Source organism: Giraffa tippelskirchi, chromosome 1, assembly GCF_054371585.1.
Source record: "Giraffa tippelskirchi isolate mGirTip1 chromosome 1, T2T-mGirTip1v1.2.pri, whole genome shotgun sequence".
Taxonomy (NCBI): domain Eukaryota; kingdom Metazoa; phylum Chordata; class Mammalia; order Artiodactyla; family Giraffidae; genus Giraffa; species Giraffa tippelskirchi.
The window spans coordinates 174,741,360-174,764,885 of NC_137275.1; the positions used below are offsets into that span (position 1 = coordinate 174,741,360).

The window sequence follows — 23,526 nt, forward strand, 5'->3', positions numbered from 1 at the left end:
GAAAATTCTTAAAGAGATAAGAATACCAGACTACGTGACCTGCCTCTTGAGAAATCTGTATGCAGGTCAAGAAGCAACAGTTAGAACTGGACATGGAACAACAGACTGGTTCCAAATAGGAAAAGGAGTACGTCAAGGCTGTATATTGTCACCCTCCTTATTTAAGTTACATGCAGAGTACATCATGTGAAATGTCGGGCTGGATGAAGCAAAAGCTGGAATCAAGATTGCTGGGAGAAATACCAATAACCTCAGATACCCAGATGACACCACCCTTATGGCAGAAAGCAAAGAAGAAATAAAGAGCCTCTTGATGAAAATGAAAGAAGAGAGTGAAAAAGCTGGCTTAAAACTCAACAATCAGAAAACTAACATGGCATCCAGTCACATCACTTCATGGTAAATAGATGGGGCAACAATGGAAACAGTGACAGACTTTATTTTTTGGGCTCCAAAATCACTTCAGATGGTGACCACAGCCTGAAATTAAAAGATGCTTGCTCCTTGTAAGAAAAGCTATGACCAACCTAGCCAGCATATTAAAAAGCAGAGACGTTACTTTACCAACCAAGGTCCATCAAGTCAAAGCTATGGTTTTTCCAGTAGTCATGTATGGATGTGAGAGTTGGATTATAATGAAAGTTGAGCCGAAGAATTGATGCTTTTGATCTCTGGTGTTGGAAAAGACTCTTGATAGTCCCTTGGACTGCAAGGAGATCCAAACAATCAAGCCTAAAGGAAATCAGTCCTGAATGTTCATTGAAAGGACTGTTGCTGAAGCTGAAACTCCAATACTTTGGCCACCTGATGCGAAGTACCGACTCAGTGGAAAAGACCTTGATAGTGGGAAAGATTGATGGCCAGAGGAGAAGGGGATGACAGAGGTTGAGACGGTTGGATGGCATCACCAACTCGATGGACATGAGTTTGAGTAGGCTCCGGGAGTTGGTGATGGACAGGGAAGCCTGGTGTGCCGCAGTCCATGGGGTCACAGTCAGACACGACTGAGCGACTGAAGTGAACCAAGTGATGTACCTTACACAATACATTTTGCATAGTAAGTGAATACACCATCGCCACTTTGTTAAGGAAGTTAGCATTATGGTCTGTGACCAGGAGATATGAGTTTTGGTGCAGTCTGTGATACCCACTAGCTGTGGGATCTTGGAAAAGAATGCATGGGCCTCAATTTCGTTATCTGAAAATCAGAAAATTTAAATGGATTATTTCCAACCATCCTGCCAGTTCTAAAAGTCTGTAATTTGAAATACATGTTTGATCATTTTTAACTGTTCATGCAAATTTGCATATGTCTTTACTTTGGATCGTTACTTCCCTTGATGCTGGATTCCTATTCAGAGAAACAAAGCTCATTTATAACAGTTTCCTCAGGGAGCCTCTGAGGTTATGTACTTTACAATATAATTTCCTCTTGGGCCTTTGGGTGAAGTGGTTGGACAGTCCATGTAAATAGTTTCTAAGGTTATTTCATGTAAGACTTAAGACCTGAGCAGACAACAGGCTAGGGTTTGGTAGGTAGTAGGGGAGGCCAGGAACCAGGAGACTTAAGTGATTGATGAAGAACGATAAACATTCAGGCAAGTTTATTTGTCTTAAATCAGTAGTGCAAGGATATGTTGTAATGCCAGAACCAGTCACCACGTGAAACATTAAGCATTAGTCACTCAGTTGTATGAACCATTCAGCACACAAAGTGTTAAGTGTTTGTTGCTCAGTTGTATCTGACTCTTTGCGACCCCACGGACTGTAGCCCACCAAGCTCCTCTGTCCATGTAATTCTCCAGGCCAGGATACTGGAGTAGTTAGTCGTTCCCTTCTCCAGGGGATCTTCCCAACCCAGGGATCGAACCTGGGTCTCCTGCATCGCAGGCAGACACTTTACCATCTGAGTCACCGTGGAAGTCCTCAGCACACAAAAGTGCAGGATTGAGGAACACATAGATCCTAAAAGGACCAAAATATGTAACAGGCTAGATATGATACCATGGTACAAACAGGAGTTGGCAAACTTTTTCTGTTTAAAGCCAGATACTAAATATTTTAGGACATACAGTCTTTGTCCCAACTGTTCAACTCTGTAGTTGTAGCACAAAGGCTACCATAGACTATATGTAAATGAATAAGCATGGCTGTGTTCAAATAAACCTAATTTACAGACATTGAATTTTTAATTTCATATAACACATGTTATAAAATATACTTTTGATCTTTTCAACCACTTAAAAAGGTAAAAATCTATTCTTAGCTGGTCGGCCATACAAAAGCAGATGGCCAGTCAGATTTGGCCTGCAGACTGTTGTTTGCCAACCTCTGATAATAACATAACAGCCAAATTGGGGGCTTTTGAAATATGAACAAGTCTTTAATATGTTAATTTTTGTAAATTACTATCAGCTAAAATTTTTGTATTTTGAATGTTGTTTTATTGCTTTCAGTCATAGGCTGTAATTCAAACTAGCTCAGTGAAATTTTACTGAACCTTAATTTAAGAAATAGGGAGGACAAGCTTTAATAACCACATGTATAATTTGTGAGATTTATTTTATCCATATTATTTGAACACATTCCATTTTTTAGGTTGAAATGTTCCCTTGCAATGGTATTTGCATTCTTCATTAATTTGATAATCATATATAGTACTTACAGTTTCTTATCAATGTTCCAGTCATAATCATCATTTTATAGAGTTTTGTAATTATTCTCTAAAATAATAGTTGCATTTATATACAAATGAAGTGATCAATAGTTAATTTATTCAAGATTTCATAGCTAGACAATCAGATTGAAAGCATGTTTTTTAAAATACTCTAGTTCATTGATTCAGATATGTTTTCCTTTAGTAAAACACAGGAAAACTTGGTTCATGTTCATATTGGGTCAAATTCTGAATTGATTGTTGTTGCTGTTCAGTCGCTAAGTCATGTCCAACTCTTTGCAACCCCATGGACTGCAGCACACCAGGCTTCTCTGTCCTTCGCTATCTCCCTGAGCTTGCTCAAACTCATGTCCATTGAGTCAGTGACGCCATCCAACCATCTCATCCTCTGTCACCCCCTTCTCCTTTTGCCCTCAGCACCAGGGTCTTTTCCAATGAGTCAGCTCTTCACATCAGGTGGCCAAAGTATTGATAGTGAATTGATAGTGAGGACTAATCTTGCATTGTGTCATCAGTCTTTTTATTTTGAGGAAATGTTTTTGTAGAATTTATATGAAAATTTAAAAATAGTGAAAAACAGAGAACTAAACATTCAAAAAAGAGATAAATACAGAGTTATTTTAAGGCCATAATGAAGTACAGAAATCACTGTGTAACTATTTCCAAGGTCAACAGTTTTTAACAATCACATCCCTATTTAATTCAATCACAATATTTTGAAGGATTTTAGTACATTTAATAAAAACTGGAAGTGCATTCATCTATTCAATCAATCATTAAATATTTATTAAGCATCTACATATGCCAAACAATATGTTCTGCTTAGAAATACAGAGAAGGTGTTGGAGAAAGACAGATCCTCCTTTCTGTCCTCAGTCTCATCAAAGACAAAAATTTATCAAATGAGAAAACACATATCTTTCTTTTTCTTTTTTTCGGCTGTGCCAGGTCTTAGTTGCAGTATGAGGGATCTTTGATCATTTTTGTAGCATGTGGTATTTTTAGTTGCAGCATGCAAACTCTTAGTTGTATTAAAAATGCGTGCTGTGAAAAAAAGATAAAGGATTCCACAGATTTGTAAAATAGTGTCCATTTTAGGATGGAGAGTCAGGGAAGACTTTTGAAATGAAACAGAATCCCATGGACAGAGGAGCCTGGCAGGCTACAGTCCATAGGGTTGCACAGAGTCAGACATGACGGAAGCAACTTAGCGTGCACGTGCATAGCCGGCAAAGCTAGTGACATGAAGAGCGGGGGCCAGAACTCTCGTAGCCCTGAGACTGGAGAGCATGTCTCATGCCTGCATGCAGCAGATGGGTAGAAGCCCAAACTCACACTGTGGTGACAGGCAGAGGGAAGATCATGTAGATGGAGATGGCATGTGGAGAGTTTTGGCCTTTATTCTAGGAGTCATGGAAGTTTTAAGCAATGGAATGAAATGATCTGATTTTATCATGTGGAGACTAGAATGCTCTGGGAACAGAAGTGACCTGGGGAGTCCAGTGAAAAGGGCACTGAGTACTGATAACATTTGAAACTAAGATGGTTGCTGAAGAGAGAAGGCAAGTAGGCAGACATTAGTGATACCATGGATGGCCCTTCAAGGGATATACTAAGTGAAATAAGATGGAGAAAGACAAATACTATATGACTTCACTCATATGTGGAACATAACTAATACACATGAAATAAATGGGCAAACAAAACAAACACATAGAAGAAGGGGAGGTGGTGGTAGAAGGTAAAATAGGTAAAGGGGATTGAGTACTTGCTGATGGATGGAAAATACATTTTTGGTGATGATCACATTGCTGTAGGGCATTCAGAAGTAGAAATATAATGCCATACACAGGAAACTTCTATAACATTACTAATCAATGTTACCCCAATTAAAAAATTTAAAAGGTTGGGAATCTAAAAACAAAAAAACAGGAGCATAAACTTAATTGTTTCATGCCATAATATGACAGTCATTTATTGAACTGACATGCTTCCCTAGATTCTAGGTAATTACATTTTTACTACAGGAACTTTTAAGATGTCCTTTCTCCATGGTGGTCACATGTCCCTGGCCTCTCCTTTTTTTTTTTCTTTTTCCCTTTGTTGTTGTTTATTAATTTTTTATTATGGTAAAATATAACATAAAATCCACAATCTTAACCATTTTTAAGTGTACGCTCAGTAGCATTAAGTACATTTACAAGGTTTTGTAACAGTTACCACTATTCCAGAATATTTTCATCACCCCAGACAGAACCTACATATTCATTGATCAGTAACTCCTGCCTCCAGCCCTTGGTGACTCTCTTCTGCAGTGTCTCATCTATGTGAAATTGTACAATATGTGTCATTTTGTGTGTGGTTTATTTCACAGAGCATAGTGTTTTCCAATTGAATCCAAGTGGCAGCCTCTATCAGAATTTCATTCTCTTTTAATGGCTGAACAATATTTCATGTGTATATATCACATTTATCAATTTCTCTTAGGTACTTTCCATCTTTAGGCTGTTTTGAATAATGTGGCTAAGAAGACTGGTATGAAATATCTGTTTGAATCCCAGAATTAAATACATTTGGATATATATACCAATGAGTAGTGTTGCTAGATCATCTTTTTAATGTTTTTTTAAATTTTATGTTGGAGTATAGTTCATTAACAATGTTGTGTTAGTTGCAAGTGTACAGAAAAGTGATTCAGTTATACATATCAGTTCAGTCACTCAGTCTGTCCGACTCTTTGCGACCCCATGGACTGAACAACTCCAGGCTTCCCTGTCCATCACCAACTCCTGGAGCTTAATCAAACTCATCTCCATCAAATCGGTGATGCCATCCAACCATCTCATCCTCTGTCATCCCCTTCTCCTCTTGCCTTCAATCTTTCCCAGCATCAGGGTCTTTTGAAATGAGTCAGTTCTTCACATCAGGTGGCCAAAGCATTGGAGCTTCAGATTCAGCATCAGTCCTTCCAATTAATATTCATAATTGATTTCCTTTAGGATTAACTGGTTTGACCTCCTTGCAGACCAAGGGACTCTCCCAAAAGCGTCTTCTCCAACACCACAGTTCAAAAGCATCAATTCTTCAGCTCAGCTTTCTGTATAGTCCAACTCTCACATCCTTACATGACTACTGGAAAAACCATATAGCTTTGACTAGAGGGACCTTTGTCAGCAAAGTAATGTCTCTGCTTTTTAATACACTGTCTAGGTTGGTCATAGCTTTTCTTCCAAGGAGAAAGCGTCTTTTAAATTCATGGCTGCAGTCACTATCTGCAGTGATTTTGGAGCCTAAGAAAATAAAGTCTGTCACTGTTTCCATTGTTTCCCCATCTCTTTGCCATGAAGTGATGGGACCAGATGCCATGATCTTCGTTTTCTGAATGTTGAGTTTTCAGCCAACTTTTTCACTCTCCTCTTTCACTTTCATCAAGAGGCTCTTGAGTTCTTCTTCATTTTCTGCCATAAGGGTGGTGTCATCTGTGTATCTGAGGTTATTAATATTTCTCCCAGAAATCTTGATTCCAGCATGTGCTTCATCCAGCCTGGCATTTTTCATGATGTACTCTGCATATAAGTTAAATAAGCAGAGTGACAATATACAGCCTTGACATACTCCTTTCCCAATTTGGAACCAGTATGTTGTTCCATGTCCAGTTCCAACTGTTGCTTCTTGCTGTGCATACAGATTTCTCAGGAGGCAGGTCAGGTGGTCTGGTATTCCATCTCTTTAAGAATTTTCCACCGTTTGTTGTGTTCCACACAGTCAGAGGCTTTGGTGCGGTCAATAATGCCAAAGTAGATATTTTTCTGGAACTCTCTTGCTTTTTCGATGATCCAACAGATGTTGGCAATTTGATCTCTGGTTCCTCTGCCTTTTCTAAATCCATCTTGAACATCTGGAAGTTGACGGTTCATGTACTGTTGAAGCCTGGCTTGGAGAATTTTGAGCATTACTTTACTAGCATGTGAGATGAGTGCAATTATGCAATAGTTTGAACATTCTTTGGCATTGCCTTTCTTAGGGATTGGAATGAAAACTGACCTTTTCCAGTCCTGTGGCCACTGCTGAGTTTTCCAAATTTGCTGGCATATTGAGTGCAGCACTTTTACAGCATCATCTTTTAGGATTTGAAATAGCTCAACTGGAATTTCGTCACCTCCACTAGCTTTGTTCATTTTGATCCTTCCTAAGACCCATTTGACTTTGCATTCCAGGATGTCTGGCTCTAGGCGAGTGATCCCACCATTGTGGTCATCTGGGTCATGAAGATCTTTTATGTATATTTCTTCTGTATATTCTTGACACCTCTTCTTAATATCTTCTTTTTCTGTTAGGTCCATACTACTTCTGTCCTTTATTGTACCTATCTTTGCATGAAATGTTCCCTTGATATCTCTAATTTTCTTGAAGAGATCTCTAGTCTCTCCATTCTGTTGTTTTCCTCTATTTCTTTTCACTGATCACTGAACAAGACTTTGTTATCTCTCCTTGCTCTTCTTCAGAACTCTGCATTCAAATGGGTATATCTTTTCTTTTCTCCTTTGCCTTTAGCTTATCTTCTTTGCTCAGCTATTTGTTATACACATACATGTATCTATTCTCTTTTGAAGTTCTCTTCCCATTTACAGGTTATTACAGGACACAGAGCAGAGTTCCCTCTGCTACACAGTCTTTGCGCTTATCTGTTTTAAACACAATAGTGTGTACATCAATCCCAACCCTCCCCCATAGTAACCATAAATTCATTCTCTACATCTGTGAATCTGTTTTGTGAGTTCACTTCTATCATCTTTCTAGATTCCCATATAAGTTATATGATATTTGTTTTTCTCTGTCTCACTTCACTTAGTATGGTAATCTTCAGGTCTATCCATGTTGCTGCAAATGGCATTATTTTTGGTTATTTATGACTGAGTAATATTTCATTGTATACATGTGCCGTATCTTCTTCATCCATTCCTCTGATGATGGATGGTTAGGTTTCTTCCATGTCTTGGCTCCTGTAATTAGAGCTACAGTGAACATTGGGGTGCATGTGTCTTTTCAAACTAGGGTTTTCTCCAGTTAATGCCCAGGATTGGGATTGCTGAACCATATGGTAGTTCTTATGTTTTTAAGCAACCTCCATACTGTTCTCCATTGGTGTATCAATTTACATTCCCACCAACAGTGTAGGAGGATTCTCTTTTCTCCACGCCCTCTCCAGCATTTATTATTTGTAGACTTTTTTCTAATTAACTTTTATTGGAGTATAGTTACTTTACAATGTTAGTGTATACTATATAAAAAAATGAATCAGCCATTCATATACAATATATGCCCTCCCTTTTGAACTTCCTTCCCATTTAGGGCACCATGGTGCTTTAAGTAGAGTTCCCTATGCTATAGAGTAGGTTCTCATTAGTTATCTATTTTATACACAGTATCAATAGTGTTGGGCACTTTGGACAGCAGAGCCTAGCAGGCTATAGTTCATGGGGTTGCAAAGAGTCAGACACCACTGAGCTGTTAACACTTTCTTTCCCTTTCATCTATAGTGTATATGTTTCAATCCCAATCTCCCAATTCCTCCCACTCCCTGCTTACCTCTTGGTTTCCATATATTTGTTTTCTGTATCTGTGTCTCTATTTATGCTTTGCAAATAAGATCATCTATACCATTTTTTTTCTAGATTCCACATATAAGCATTAATCAATGATGTTTTTCTCTTTTCGACTTACTTCACTCTGTATGACAGTCTCTAGGTCCATCCACATGTCTATAAATGACCTGATTTTGTTCCTTTTTATGGTTAATATTTCCACTGTATATATGTGCCACATCTTTATCCTCTGTTGATGGACATTTAGGTTGCTTCCCTGTCCTGGTGATTGTAAATAGTGCTGAAGTGAACACTGGGGTGCTTGTAATCTTTTTGAATTATGGTTTCTCTGGGAAAAAGATTACAAGCACTCCAATGTTCACTTCAGCACTATTTACAATAGCCATATACCAAGCAATCCCATTCCTGGGAACCTCCATACTATTTTCCATAGTGGCTGCACCAGCTTACATGCCCACCAATAGTGCATGAGGGTTCCCCTTTCTCCACATCCTCTCTGGCATTTATTGACTGTAGGTTTTTTTGATGATGGCCATTCTGACTGGTGTGAGGTAATACTTCATTATAGTTTTGGTTTGCATTTCTCTAATACATAGCAATGTTGAATATTGTTCCATGTGCTTTGTGGCCACCTGTATGTCTTCTTTGGAGTAATGTCTGTTTAGGTCTTCTGCCCATTTTTTGATAGGGTGGTTTGTGTTTTTTACATAGAACTGCATGAGCTGTTTGTATATTTTGGAGTATCTGCTTTTCCCCCTGGAAAAGGCCTTGTGTATGCCGAAGAGTAGAATCTCTGTTTCCCCCCAGTTCTGTGGAGTTCTGCACTAAAGCCCAGCTGCTCTGAGGGACTCCTCCTAATACCAGACTATCAGGCTGGGCAGCCTGACCTGGGGCTCAGAGCTTTCAGTCTTGTGTGAGAATCTCTGCATCATAATTATTTTCCAGTTTGTGGGTCACTCACCTGGTGGGTATGAGATTTGATTATATCGCATATGATCCCCTCTTACCATTTCCTTGTGATGTATCCTTTGTCTTTGAATGTAGAATATCTGTTTTGGTAGTTTCCAATCTTCTCTATCAGTGGTCGCTCAGCAATTACTCATGATCTTGGTGTTTTTGTGAGAGGAAGTAAGCTCGTCTTACTCTGTGATCTTGTCCAGAATCAAGGGGCTGATTGGAGTTTGGGTGCTTACTGCCTCTTTCCTTAGTGTGTCATGCAGGTATAGAGACCCTTGTGTGCTCCTGAGATGGTGGGGGCAGCATTTGGCGCTTGGGTTTTTTCAGTGGCCCTGGTGAATCGCTCCCTGCCACCCCCAGAGCTCCTGTTGTTTAGTCACTCAGTAGGTCCCACTCTTTTGTGACCCCATTGTAGCCTGTCATGCTCTTCTGTCCATGGGATTTCCTTGGCAAGAATCCTGGAGTGGGTTGCCATATCCTTCTCCAGGGGATCTTCCCGACCCAGGGATAGAAGCCACATCTCCTGAACTGGTAGGTAGATTCCTTACTGCGAAGCCATCAGGGAAGCCCTGTAAGTGGTATTGTTTTTACCCAAAAGTGCTCACAGGGAGAGAAGCTTTTATGGTGGTGCTGCCCTTCTCCTTGTGCAGCCCCCCAATAATGGCACCCTGCCTTTCTCGTGGGCCCAGGCTTTTTCTGAGTACATCCTCTGTTATCACAGTCCAACTTCTTCACCCTGGGGAGAGGAGGGCAACAGTGCTGACTTTCTCTGTTTTAACTCCTGCAAACCCACTGCCATGCTTCCTTCCCAGGCTCTGAAGCCCTGCTCACTCTTCCACCCAGGTCAATCTCCCCTGCCCATGAAGGGGCTTCCCAGGGTATGGAAACCTTTCCTCCTCCACAGTTTCCTCTCTGGGGCACAAGTCCCATCCCAACTCCTTTCTTCTTTTTGTCCTACCTGATTTTGTGGAGGTTTTCTTGCCCTTTTGGAAGTCTGAGGTCTTATTCTGGCATTCAGTGTATGTTCTATGTGAACAGTTCCACTTGTAGATGTATTATAATGATTTTGTAGATGTGAGCTCTGCATGCTATTCCTCTACCATCTTGATCTCATCCCCATGAATTCTTTATTAAAAAAAGTTCAAAATCTAAAGATTATATAAACTGAAATGAATGAGTAAATGGAAATTACAATTAATAACTGAGAAAAATATAGACATAGTTTTGGCAAACAAGACTATTTGGTGAGGATTTGAGCTTGGTATTAGAAGGGCTTGAGAGTGAAAGAAGTGAAGACTAAGAATTGTACCCATAATGAAACCATCTGATTTACAAAATTATTTACTTATCATCACTGGAAGTGTTTTTGCAGAAACCTGCTTACAAAGTGTTCCTAACCTGGTTGGAGACTGAGACAGCCTAAACAGCATCTAAGGATTTTCCCAGCTGAAGGCTCTGTGGTTTATTTCCTAGGACTGAATCATTCCCATTAGACAGAAGTAAAAAATAAATATTATTTTTCAAATTTCATAGTCTCTTTTTGAAAGCAGGTAATGTGGATAATCTAGTTGCCTTCATGGCAACATTTCTTAAAACCATTTCCAAATATCCCAATAGAGGCGGGTAATATCTTTAAGTTCTAGAGGTTCTCAGGCTCCAAACCACCATGGGAACACATTGGTAAAAGCAAAATCAGATGCAAAACAAAAAGTTCAGATACTGGGCTATTGGGTTTGATATGCGATACATGTTGACCCGACTAAGACTCTGAAGCTATCACAAACTTATAATCAAAGATGTATATCTATTATTAGATAGTTTGCCATGAAGACCACTTCTTCTCCATTCCAGTTCCAAGTTCACTTTGCTCAGAGGCTCAGGTACAGGTGAATGCTGCTATTTGTCACTGATGCCGCCTGTCTGCAGTGGATGACTGATCCCTTCACATTTTCCAGTGGGTGGTTGGGAAAAGATTTCCAAAATTATCTTTGCTTTACCACCACTTTACAAACAATTACAGTGGGAGCACGTGGGACAGAGTTTCCAGGACACCATTTCACAGATAGTTGCTCCAGGTGCTGGTACAAGAAATGTTCTTGTTTTCTGTCTCCCCTCACTATGGGACTCCAGCTTTTGTGCCAGATATGGATGGCTCTTGCTCTGAGAATCAGGATACCCAGAATGCTCCCACTTACTCTGGTTGCTGGCCTCCACCAGGTGGTAAACCACACCTAAATTGTTAAGTACATTATGCTGAACATCTTCCTATTTCAACCTTTTTTGTTTGTTTGTTTTGTTTTTGTGTTTTTTTCTAATATAAACTAGAGGGAAAGAAGTGTAGAAAGCAAAGAACTGTAGTATGTGTTTCAAAGCCCTTAGCTCTTAACTTATGCATTTCTATTAGCATGGAACAAAGTTACTTTGACAAGTCCTAGTCATGGCAATTAGAGAAAAAAAATCAAAGGAATCCATATTGGAAAAAAAGGAAAACTGTCACTCTGCAGATGACATGATATATGTAGAAAATCCTAAATATGCTACCAGAAACCTATTGAGCTCATCAAGGAATTTGGTAAAGTTGCAGGATACAAAATTAATATACAGAAATCTCTTGCATTCCTATATACTAACAATGAAAAATCAGAAAGAGACGTTAAGGAAACAATCTCATTCACCATTGTAACAAAAGAATAAAATAGTTAGGAATAAACCTACCTGCAAGGAGATCAAACCAGTCAATCCTAAGGAAATCAGTCCTGAATATTCATTGGAAGGACTGATGCTGAAGCTGAAGCTCCAATACCTTGGCTACCCTGATGCGAAGAACTGACTCACTGGAAAAGACCCTGATGCTGGGAAAGATTGAAGGCAGGAGAAGGGGATGACAGAGAATGAGATGGTTGGATGGCATCACGAACTCGATGGACAGGCATTTGAGCAAGTTCTGGGAGTTGATGATGGACAGGGAAGCCTGGCGTGCATGGGGTTGCAAAGAGTCGGACATGACAGAGCTACTGAACTGAAACCTACCTATGGAGGTAATGATCTATACTATGAAAATTATGTGATGCTGGGATGAAAAAAATTTCAGATGACACAAACCAATGGAAAGATACACCATATTCTTGGATTGGAAGAGTCAATATTGTCAAAATAAGTATACTAGCCGAGGCAATCTACGTATTGAATGCAATTCCTGTCAAATTACCAATGGCAAGTTTTTGCAGATCTAGAGCAATTAAATCTTGAATTTTTTATGGAGACACAAAAGATTCCAGATACCTAATGCAGTCTTGAAAAAGAAAAAAATAACTGGAGGAATCAGGCTTTCTGGCTTTGTAATCAAAACCAGTATGGTACTAGCACAGAGACAGACTTATAGATCAATGGAACAGGACAGAAAGCCCAGAAATAAATCTGTGCACCTATGGTCAGTTAATCTATGCCAAAGGAGACAAGGCTATACAATGGAGAAAAGACAGTCTCTTCAATAAGTGGTGCTGGGAAAACTGGTCAGCTACATGTAAAAGAATGAAATTAGAACATTCTCTAAACACTATATGCAAAAATAAACTTCAATGGATTAAGGATCTAAATATAAGACTGATACTGTAAACTCTTAGAGGAAAATATAAACAGGACATTCCTTGACCTAAATCTCAATAATTGACTTTTTGGATTCATCACCCAATAATAGAAATAAAAACAATAAACAAATGGGACCTAATTAAACTCAAAAGCTTTCTGCACAACAAAGGAAAACATGAAAAGATAACATACAGAATGGGGGAAAACATTTGCAAATGATACAACCACACAGCATTAATCTGCAAAATATACAAACAGCTCTTGCAGCTCAATTTAAAAAAAAACAAGCCAACTGAAAAATGGGCAGAAGCTCTAAATAGACATTTCTCCAAAGAAGACATACAGATGTCCACAAAGCACATGGAAAGATGCTCAACATAGCTATGTATTAGAGAAATGCAAACCAAAACTACAGTGAGGTATCACTTCATACCAGTCAGAAAGGCCAGACAAAAATCTAAAAACAATAAATGCATGGGAGGGCGTGGAGAAAAGGGAACCAACCTACACTGTTAGTGGGAATGTAAATTAGCATAGCCATCATGGGGAACAGCCTGGAGTTTCCTTTAAAACTAAAAACAGTGCTACCATATGACCTCACTGTCCTACTCCTGGGCATATATTCAGAGAAAATCATAACTTAAAAGATACATGCACCCTAGTGTTCACCGCAGCACTGTTTAGAATAGCCAAGACATGGAAGCAACCTAGTTGCCCATCGACAGATGAATGGATAAAGAAAATGTGGTGTGTATATACACACATGAACACAAAATGTAGTATTACTTAGCCATTATTAAAAAATGAAATAATGCCATTTGCAGCAACATGAATGGACATAGCAGAGAAGGCAATGGCACCCCACTCCAGTACTCTTGCCTGGAAAATCCCACGGATGGAGGATCCTGGTGGGCTACAGTCCATGGGGTCGCTAAGAGTCGGACAACTGAGCAACTTCACTTTCACTTTTCCCTTTCACGCACTGGAGAAGGAAATGGCAACCCACTCCAGTGTTCTTGCCTGGAGAATCCCAGGGACTGCAGAGCCTGGTGGGCTGCCGTCTGTGGGGTCTCACAGATTCGGACACAACTGAAGCGACTTAGCAGCAGCAGCAGAATGGACATAGAGATTATCTTACTAGTTGAAGTAAGACAGAGAAAGACAAATATCATATGATATCACTTATGCTGCTGCTGCTAAGTTGCTTCAGTCATGTCCAACTCTGCGCGACCCCATAGATGGCAGCCCACCAGGCTCCACCGTCCCTGGAATTCTCTGGGCAAGAACACTGGAGTGGGTTGCCATTTTCTTCTCCAATGCATGAAAGTGAAAAGGGAAAGTGAAGTCACTCAGTCGCTTATATGTGGAATCAAAACAAATGATACAAATGAACTTATTTACAAAACAGAAGCATAACAGACATAGAAGACAAATTTATGGTTACAAAAGGGAAAACGTGGGAGGAAGTGATAAATTAGGAGATTGGGGTTAACGTACACACACTACTATATATAAAATAACCAACAAGGACCTACTGTATAGCACAGGAAACACCACTCAACATTCTGTAATAACCTATGTTGGAAAAGAATCTGAAAAAATAATGAATATATGTATATATATAATTGGATCACTTTTGTTTTACACCTGGTACTAATACATTTGAAATCAAGTATATTCCAGTATAAAATAAAAATCTTTAAAAACTGTGGGCGAAAAATAGTTATATATGTGACTTATATGTCTACTGAATAGTGGTCTATAATATTGACTGACTGACACACTCTCCATCTCTCTTTCTCATTCTACCCCCTCTTCCCCTTCTATCCTTGATGAAACATTTTAAGAGAGTTAATTATCCTAAATATATTACTACTATAATGATAGTAAAATAAAAGTAGAAAAATCAAAAGCCAAAAGGAATACAAAAAATATCCAACAACTAGGATAATTTAATTACTGTGATGATATATTAAGTTAAAGAATTGAAGTTCTTTGGAGCCTTGGCATAGAAGTAGGATGAATTATAAAATCCATTGATTGATTTAATCATTCAGTATTATTTATTGTATCATTACCATACATTAGGCTGAGAGGACTTCTGAACATATTGTAGTTGACAGTTTGCTTTCACCATTTATAGATTCTGCTTATGGTCCTTTTCTTCTTCAGCTGAGGCTTCAAGCTGCCTGTGGAAAGGTGAGGAAATAAAAGAGACACTTTCTCACACTAATTCATCAATTTGGTAATAATGTCCAGATGGTGAAGCTCTGGCCAAGGAATAGTTTGGGAAATATGGTTGGAAGCTTAGTCAATAGTAGGAAGTACCTTGCAGAAGCATTGATACTTTAAAACCTGTAATTTACAACTTGGGCCCCAAATCAGTAAGCCCTGAGTATGACCCTGATATGTTCCCATCTGTAGCAATCACTGGAACGTATTTTCAATATATTGAGCATTTGATTCACCCAAAGACAGCTGAAACACCTAGTCTTGGAATGATAGGCAATTCACTTACCTCCAAGCCCCAGTCTTTCCATTTTTAAAATGGTAATAATAATATTTATCTTGCCAGGAAGTTGACAAATTTGAGATAATATAGATAAATGCATTCATACAGAGTGGCTGATACATAGCTGGTTTATAATAAAAATTATCCCCATTTTAAAGGTAGGGAAAAAAAGTTATTTGCCTGAGAGAACATTCCTAAAAAGTGGCAGAGACAGAACTTTAGGTGTGCTGTCTGGCCCCAAATTGGTGCCATGTTGTCCCCAAGGGAAATCATTAAGTGTTTTGAATGAGGGAATGATAAATCAGTCTGACAGTGACACATAGAGTAGATTATAGAAGGGGAAAATGTGGTGATAGGAAAACCTGTTATTAGACTATTTCAATAGAACAGGTTAGCATTCATCTGACTCTGACCTAAGAGTTGGAAGTAAACACAGACAGAAGGGGAAGAAAGCTAAAGGTGACAAATGTAAAGTCTGTAAGATTTGGCAATGACATGTGTTGTGGGAAGAGGAAAGTTAAAGAGAAAAGGAAGTAGATGCCCTGGGTAATCAGGAGAATGAAAAAGCCAATTACAATAAGAGCAAAGTCAAGAAGAGAAGTTTATTTGAGACCCTGGAGAAAGGTGATGAACATTATTTGGGGATATGTTGTCTGGGGTGTCAGAGGGACAATTAGATGGGAATATAAAACTTGGAGTTAATGATGTCTCTGAACTCAGGCACATTGTTGTTATTTGGCAGGTAGGGAGGTAAGTAGCTGGGTATTTACATGGCAAACAAGCTTTTTCTTTGATTATTATGGGGCATTATGTGGCTGATAGTTATTATGGTACACTGTTCCACTCAGTCAACCCTTTAATGCCATTGATCTCTATAAGTTATAAGCAAGGCATGCAGTCATCTATAAACTGTAATAATTGAAAGGTGATAACAATCATCACCTGTAATAATCATGAAAATACTTTAGATTATAAAAAGGAAGTACTAAGATACAAGTTTTCTTAAATAAAACTTTGGGAAACTCAAAACTTCCACCTATGAATATTTCTTCCATAAATATTTTTTTCTTCCCTTACCTACCTGGTTGCCAGTCAAAACATCTGTCTTTAGGACTCAGTTTAGCCACATTTCTTTCTTTTTTTCTTTATAAGTCTTAAAAGTTTTGGCCTTCTCAACATCACTCATTATCAGAGAAATGCAAATCAAAACCACAATGAGGTACCATTTCATGCCCATCAGAATGGCTGCTATCCAAAAGTCTACAAGCAATAAATGCTGGAGAGGGTGTGGAGAAAAGGGAACCCTCTTACACTGTTGGTGGGAATGCAAACTAGTACAGCCACTATGGAGAACAGTGTGGAGATTCCTTAAAAAACTGGAAATAGAACTGCCATATGACCCAGCAATCCCACTGCTGGGCATACACACTGAGGAAACCAGAATTGAAAAAGACACATGTACCCCAATGCTCATCGCAGCACTGTTTATAATAGCCAGGACATGGAAGCAGCCTAGCAGCCCTAGCCCATCAGCAGACGAATGGATAAGGAAGCTGTGGTACATATACACAATGGAATATTACTCAGCCATTAAAAAGAATGCATTCGAATCAGTTCTAATGAGGTGAATGAAACTGGAGCCTATTATACAGAGTGAAGTAAGCCAGAAAGAAAAACACCAATACAGTATACTAATACATATATATGGAATTTAGCAAATCGGGAAAGATAACCCTGTATGCGAGACAGCAAAAGAGACCCAGATATATAGAACAGTATTATAGACTCTATGGGAGAGGGCGAGGGCAGGATGATATGGGAGAATGGCACTGAAGCATGTAAATTATCATATGTGAAATGAATCGCCAGTCCAGGTTTGATGCATGATACAGGATGCTTGGGGCTGGTGCACCAGGATGACCCGGAGGGATGGGATGGGGAGGGAGGTGGGAAGGGGGTTCAGGATGGGGAACACATGTACACCCATGGTGGATTCATGTCAATGTATGGCAAAACCAATACAATATTGTAAAGTTAAGAAATAGATAAATAAACTAATTTAAAAAAAAGAAGTTTTGGCCTTCTTTCCTCTGATTAGTTTCCAAAATAACAGTGAGAATTGAAATGATAGTGTACTTCTTTCCAGTCCCTGCTAAATCCATTAAGGAACGATAGTGTAGTACAGGAATCAGGTACAACTGTTGAATTTCCTTGAACCTCATCAGCTGTTCATTGTTAAAGGACAACAAAAAGCTCATCTCTCTGCAACATGAGTGTTGCATTTATTTCTATTTTGTGTCCACAACACCTTTTCCTTTGTTCAACCTCCCCTGTCTACACTGCATACAACTCGGTAAGATGATCAGTTGTGGATGCCAAATTCTACAATGTGGTTTACAAAAGGATGTCTTTTTCTCCTCCTCCTCTATACTGTCTCTTCACTAAACCTAACTTTGAGGTGTTTTTGCTGACTGTGAAGTGTCCAGATCACTATATCTGTATATGGTTAGCTAACTTTGGAAATGAACCTCTTTCTTCCAACTTTTGTATGACAATCAGGCATCTGAAAAATAGGGAAGAAAAGCAGACAGATGGTATTCTTCTTACTGCTAACAGTTTTTAACAGGCCACCATCCTATATTGATAGCCTAAAATCTTCTAATGTTTTTGTCTTTTGCCCTCTGTTTTCTTACAGTGAATAATTTTTAAGCCTTCATACAATGTCAGGTACTATTCTAAGAATCTAAAAATTTTCAGTGCATCTTCTAAAATTTTTACTCTATAAGCTGGTTTTCTGTATTATTTATACCTTTTACAATTAATGTTCTGATGATAGAAAATAAGGACTCTTACTAGCTTAGGAGCCCTCATTCTTACTTGTTTAGGCTATAACTTTAGTCCTATCTCAGTGGGCACTCCTAAATATGACAGAATGCTATATAATTGTTATAAAGCATTTGCCTACTATGCAGGAGACCCGGGTTCAAACCCTGGGTCGGGAAGATCTCCTGGAGAAGGAAATGGCAACCCACTCCAGGAGAGGGAAATGGCAACCCACTCCAGTATTCTTGCCTGGAAAATCCCATGGACAGAGAAGCCTGGTAGGCTACAGTCCATGGGGTCACAAAGAGTCGGACACGACTGAGTGACTTCACTTTCACTTTCCTTATCACTCACCTATTGTTGTTTATGGGTTTCCCTCATAGCTCAGTTGGTTAAGAATCCGCCTACAATGCAGGAGACCCTGGTTCGATTCCTGCATCGGGAAGACCCACTGGAAGAGGGATAGGCTATCCATTCCAGTATTCTTGCGCTTCCTTTGTGACTCAGCTAGTAAAGAATTTGCCTGAAATGTGTGAGACCTGGGTTTTATCCCTGGGTTGGGAAGATCCCCTGGAGAAGGGAAAGGCCACCCACTCCAGTATTCTGGCCTGGAGAATTCCATGGACTGTATAAGTCCATGGGGTTGCAAAGACTCGGACATGATATTCCTCATGTTGTGTTAGCTCAGCTTGAGTTCCTGATTTTTAAAAGTAAGATCAATCATTCACCATCCTTTACTGGTAGCTACAATCTTAAATGTTTGTCTTTTTTTTTTTTTTCTTCTTCTGTTTTCCTACAAGGAATAAAAATCACAAATGAAGGTAACTTAAGAAATGACTCATCTAGTAATTACAAGAGATCCATGTTATCTTTGTTATGAAACTACTGATACTGGAAATTGATAGAGTTTTGCCTAGAACGTTCTCACTTCCCAAGCCACATCACTGAGATATCAGAGGATGCCTCTATGATGCCATCTGTCAGTCCTGGGAGACATCATCAAATAGGGTTAATGTAGGCCTAAGAGTTTTGGGCTAGAATGAGGCAAAATTCATGGAAACCTATTTTTCTTCATTTTTAGCTCCCATATTTTTAAGCTCAGGAAGCTTCAAAAGACATGTAAGAAAACATGAAACCATGTAAAATGAAATGAAAAATTCTGGCCAAAGTTGCTCACACTGAAATCAGTAAGTTGTCACACAGATGGGAATGTTTTCTCATTGGACACTGTCTTCCATTTTGTTTCTCTCTTAACCATTTCTGGCTACTTTCAATTGACCACCTTATTTACATCACTTCTGATAAGCTTAAAGGCCTGAAGACTGTATTAGGGAGACTGTTAGGAATTATGATGAGATTCTGGTGGCTTTACTATTTTCCTGAGAGAGTTACACACACAGACATTACTTGAAGGAGAATTAAGGCACCACCTGGGCAAGGAAAATGATTATTGTGTTGGGCTATTTGGTAAAAGTTGGTTTATAGCAGAGACTACTGGGGGGCTTTGTTTTTATCCTTATAGACCACCATACTTTCCACTTCTCAAATCTTAATCCTGAGAGAAGAGTCAGGTTTCAGAGCAAGGCCTGGTATAAACTATGACTCAATTTTAGTAGAACTAAAATGAAACCTTGATGGCCCTTGATGACCTTGGCCCATGGGATCTATTTAACCGGGATGTGGAGAACAGAAGGAAAAGAGAATGGGACCTACACTCAGGGTCTCTGAAACATTTCCCTTTGACCACCAGATAGATTTGCAGCCCACACACTATCTGGCAGCTCCTCCTTTCCTGGCTGGGGAGCAAAACTAGGCAAAGAGGTGAGCATATAAGTAGATAGAAAAGAGCACAAATGTTTATTCTTCAACTTCTACCACTTTATATCTATAAAGATTGGCAAGAATGTTGTTGCTGCTGTTAATCTCCAAAAATCTAGTTCACTATTAGCCTGCAAGATGACAAGCACTCTCTGACAAATATATCTGACAAGAAAAATATCCCAATATGAAGTATTTTGAGTTTTAATTTTCTTTTGAAGAGAGATTTCAAAGTTATCATTATAACCAAAAAATATTAGTTAACAATGAGATAAACTAGTTGCAAAAATTATTCTGATAGTGCTGCTGTATAATCCAGCAATCCCATTGCTGGGCAAATATCTGGGCCAAACTGTAATTCAAAAATATACATACACCCCAGTGTTCATAGCAAGCACTATTTATAATAGTCAAGACATAGAAACAACCTAAATTTCCATTGACAGATGGATGGATGAAGAAAATATGGTACATACAGATAATACAACAGAATACTACTCAGCCATAAGAAAGGATAAAATAATGCCACTTGAAGCAACATGGATGGATATATAGATCATAGTAAGTGAAATAAGTCAGAAAGAGAAAGAACAAATATCATATGCTATCATTTATATGTGGAATCGAAAATATGACACAAGTGGACTTATCTATGAAATGGAAACAGACTATCAGACATAGAGAACAGACCTGTGGTTGCCATGGGGAGGGATGGGCTGAAAATTTGAGATTAGCATATGCAAACTAATACAGAATGGATAAACAAGGTTCTATGTATAGCCCAGGGAACTATATTAAGTGTCCTATAATAAATCATAATGAAAACGATTTTCAAATAAATGATTCTAATTCTCCACTTCTTTCATATCCACACCTTTTGAAATATTACTTGAAAGAAGCAAGTTCCATCAATAAGTGGAAGCTACTCCCCTGCTCCTTAATTCTTGGCTGGTCACGTGACATCCTTGGACCAATAGTTTGCCTTGGAAGTCACAGCATATCAGTTCCAAGCCGAGGCCTTTCACATATCCACTTAGTCTCCTGGAACTCTGTCACCCCATGAAAACAAACCCCAGAGTAAACTGTAAGAGTGTGAGGGACCACTCAGAGAAGACCTGAGTCATTCCAAGGTAAGCCATATCAGACTAGCAAGCCCATAGCCAGCTCCACAGTTGATGTGCTGCAGGGCCAGCTGAGATGGCTGAAACCTGAGTTCAGGTTTGTAGGCCATCCTGTGCTCTTGCTTCTTCTATCTTGTCTCACAAGAATATTTATCCTCTGCTTCCTCCTCTGATTCATCTAAGTAAATCTGCCCTCTTTGTCCAGCCAGCCCACTGCTCTAATTGATTTCTTCTGCTCTATCTCTTTAAGATCTGTTCATTGCTGAACCCCAAGCAGTGCCTGGCACACATAAATATTCATTAATTAATGAACAAATCAATTTCCTACAAAAAGACTTTCTTGACTATATAAAAAATAATTCTTCCTCCGTAAATGTCATGATGCTTTTTGTTATTTGCTACATGTAAAAATAAAAAGAGTAATCCAAACTATACCGTGAACATGCAATTTTATATTGTTTTTTCAGCGTTAGTGTATTTTCAGGCATAAGATTTATTTTTAGATTTAAAACTCCATAGAACAGAGGTTAAATCTGTTTAACCAACTTCAAACCATAGTCTGTATTTTTAAAATTAGTAAATAGGAGCTTATTGATTACTTATTTCACGTAGATGATGATGATGAAATGATAGTTTAGTAAATCATTCTGCTTAGGAATTACCACAAGATAGAAGAGAGAGACTATCAAATATGATATCAGGAATTATAGATTTGGAAACAGACCAACATTTGGGGGGAACTAATCCTTACTTCTATATAAGATGCCATTTTTTAAAATCTTTTGATCAATAGGATTTTTTTTTTTCTCCATTCTCTGTCTACTGATTCAGTGTCAGAGTCCATTTAAAATTCCCTCCATCACCTGTGCATCATGAAGGAAACTGCATACCTCAGGAACCAATTAAAGTTTAGCTTACCTCCTCCTGACCATCCCTCAGCAGCTGTTCCCAGAGAAGGCTGGAGGGAGCTCAAAGAAAAGCCACCTTGAAACAGGCTCACCTGGAGCTTATGGACTCCTTTGAGCCTGCAGTGCCGGGGGCCCTGGTGTTTCTCTCTGAGCCGTGATTTCATTTAGCTTGAGCGCGGCATTCTGAAGAGGGTGCTAAGGGAAATTTACAGACTAGATTAGACATGGTTTTTACCCTCAGGAATTTCACAATTTAATGGAGGAAATAAGATTAACACACAGTCAATTAAGAGAAAGTAGATACACATGTACACATAAAAATATTGATTTAAGTTTGGGAGAGAGGAGATAGGGGCAAAGGATTTAGATGCTAATCAGGAAAGTCTTGCAGACTTTGCAGCCTTCACGTGCATTCGTCTGAGTGGATGGAAAGCTCACCATGAGCTGAAAGAAAAGGGACAGCTTTGCAAGGAGAGATTCCTCTTTTGTCCCACTCCACCCACCCACAAATAGCCCTGGAGCAGAAGCAACTGCCTGCTCAACAATTGTAAGTCATGTCTGTGTGACTGGCCAGCTGGGTTATCGGATGATGCTGTGGAGACATTTTCACTTGGCCTTCTAGTCATCTGAGATTAGCCAATTTAAAATGGACTTATAGTTTCTGTCCCTAGCTCTTCACTCAATGAGTGAAGTAACATCAAATAGTTTCTCTCTTTCATCAAAGACATAATATTGATATGGTTGACAAAAACGTTTCTGCTGCCAATGGTTGAGGAGGAATACTTAATTTCATATGGGGGAGTCAAACTTGATATTGGTCTCCCAAAGCCTGTATTTCTCCAGAATTTATGCCTAGCACCATGCTTACTTTTTGGCTCAGAATGGTATGCATAGGAAACGGCAGCCTAGGCTTTGTAGAAATGCTGTGGAGCCCTGGGGAATCCCAGAGATGATCACCCCGAGAGGCTCTGCAGTCCTCTGCGAATTTCCTATACCTTCACCTCACGTTGAGATAACATTATCCTACAGAACAAAGTGAAGCAATTGCTATCTTCGGGCATCAGATGAATGGCATTTTTTTTTTATTTCCGATATTATTTATAGAGTTAAAATTCCCTCTCTCTTTTCTTCTACCACTGTTTCAGCTTTTTCAATCTAATCAAAGATTGTTTTCTCTTTGCCTGTTGTCGGGGGGAGCTAGGGGGAGAAGAGACAGATGGTATCGTTTGCAAAAGGAAAGCTGAGAGATCACACATATATCTTTCAGCTTTTGGCAAACCTGATGCCAAGATTCTTGCTCGAAGTGCGTAGTGCTACGCAGGCACAGAGGCGTACCAGAGCGGGTGAGGCCAGCCGCGGAGGGCAGTGCAGTAAATTGCCGTGGGCCGATCCAACAGCAGAACATGGGAGCTATTACACTTTGGCAGCTATTTTATTTTTCCCTTATGGAGTTTCAGACCTGTCCTGTACACTGAGATAGCTTTCATCTGGTTAAAACTTGTGCCGTATTTAAACT

The 23,526-nt window shown here is 39.1% G+C and overlaps 1 protein-coding gene across 15 annotated transcripts in view; it reads left to right on the top strand.

Annotated features, from left to right (window-relative positions):
• LOC145538490 (uncharacterized) overlaps positions 1-23,526 on the top strand; it is a 388,991-nt gene that overhangs the window by 352,740 nt on the left and 12,725 nt on the right. For 4 of the 15 annotated variants that reach the window (XR_014076962.1, XR_014076916.1, XR_014076965.1 and 1 more), the window contains one exon: positions 14,972-15,027. The exons of 10 other annotated variants lie outside the window; for them this stretch is intronic. The gene's annotated coding sequence lies outside the window, so the exon portion shown is untranslated. The remainder of the gene's footprint in view (positions 1-14,971; positions 15,028-23,526) is intronic. One more of the 15 variants, XR_014076918.1, reaches the window with a different exon arrangement.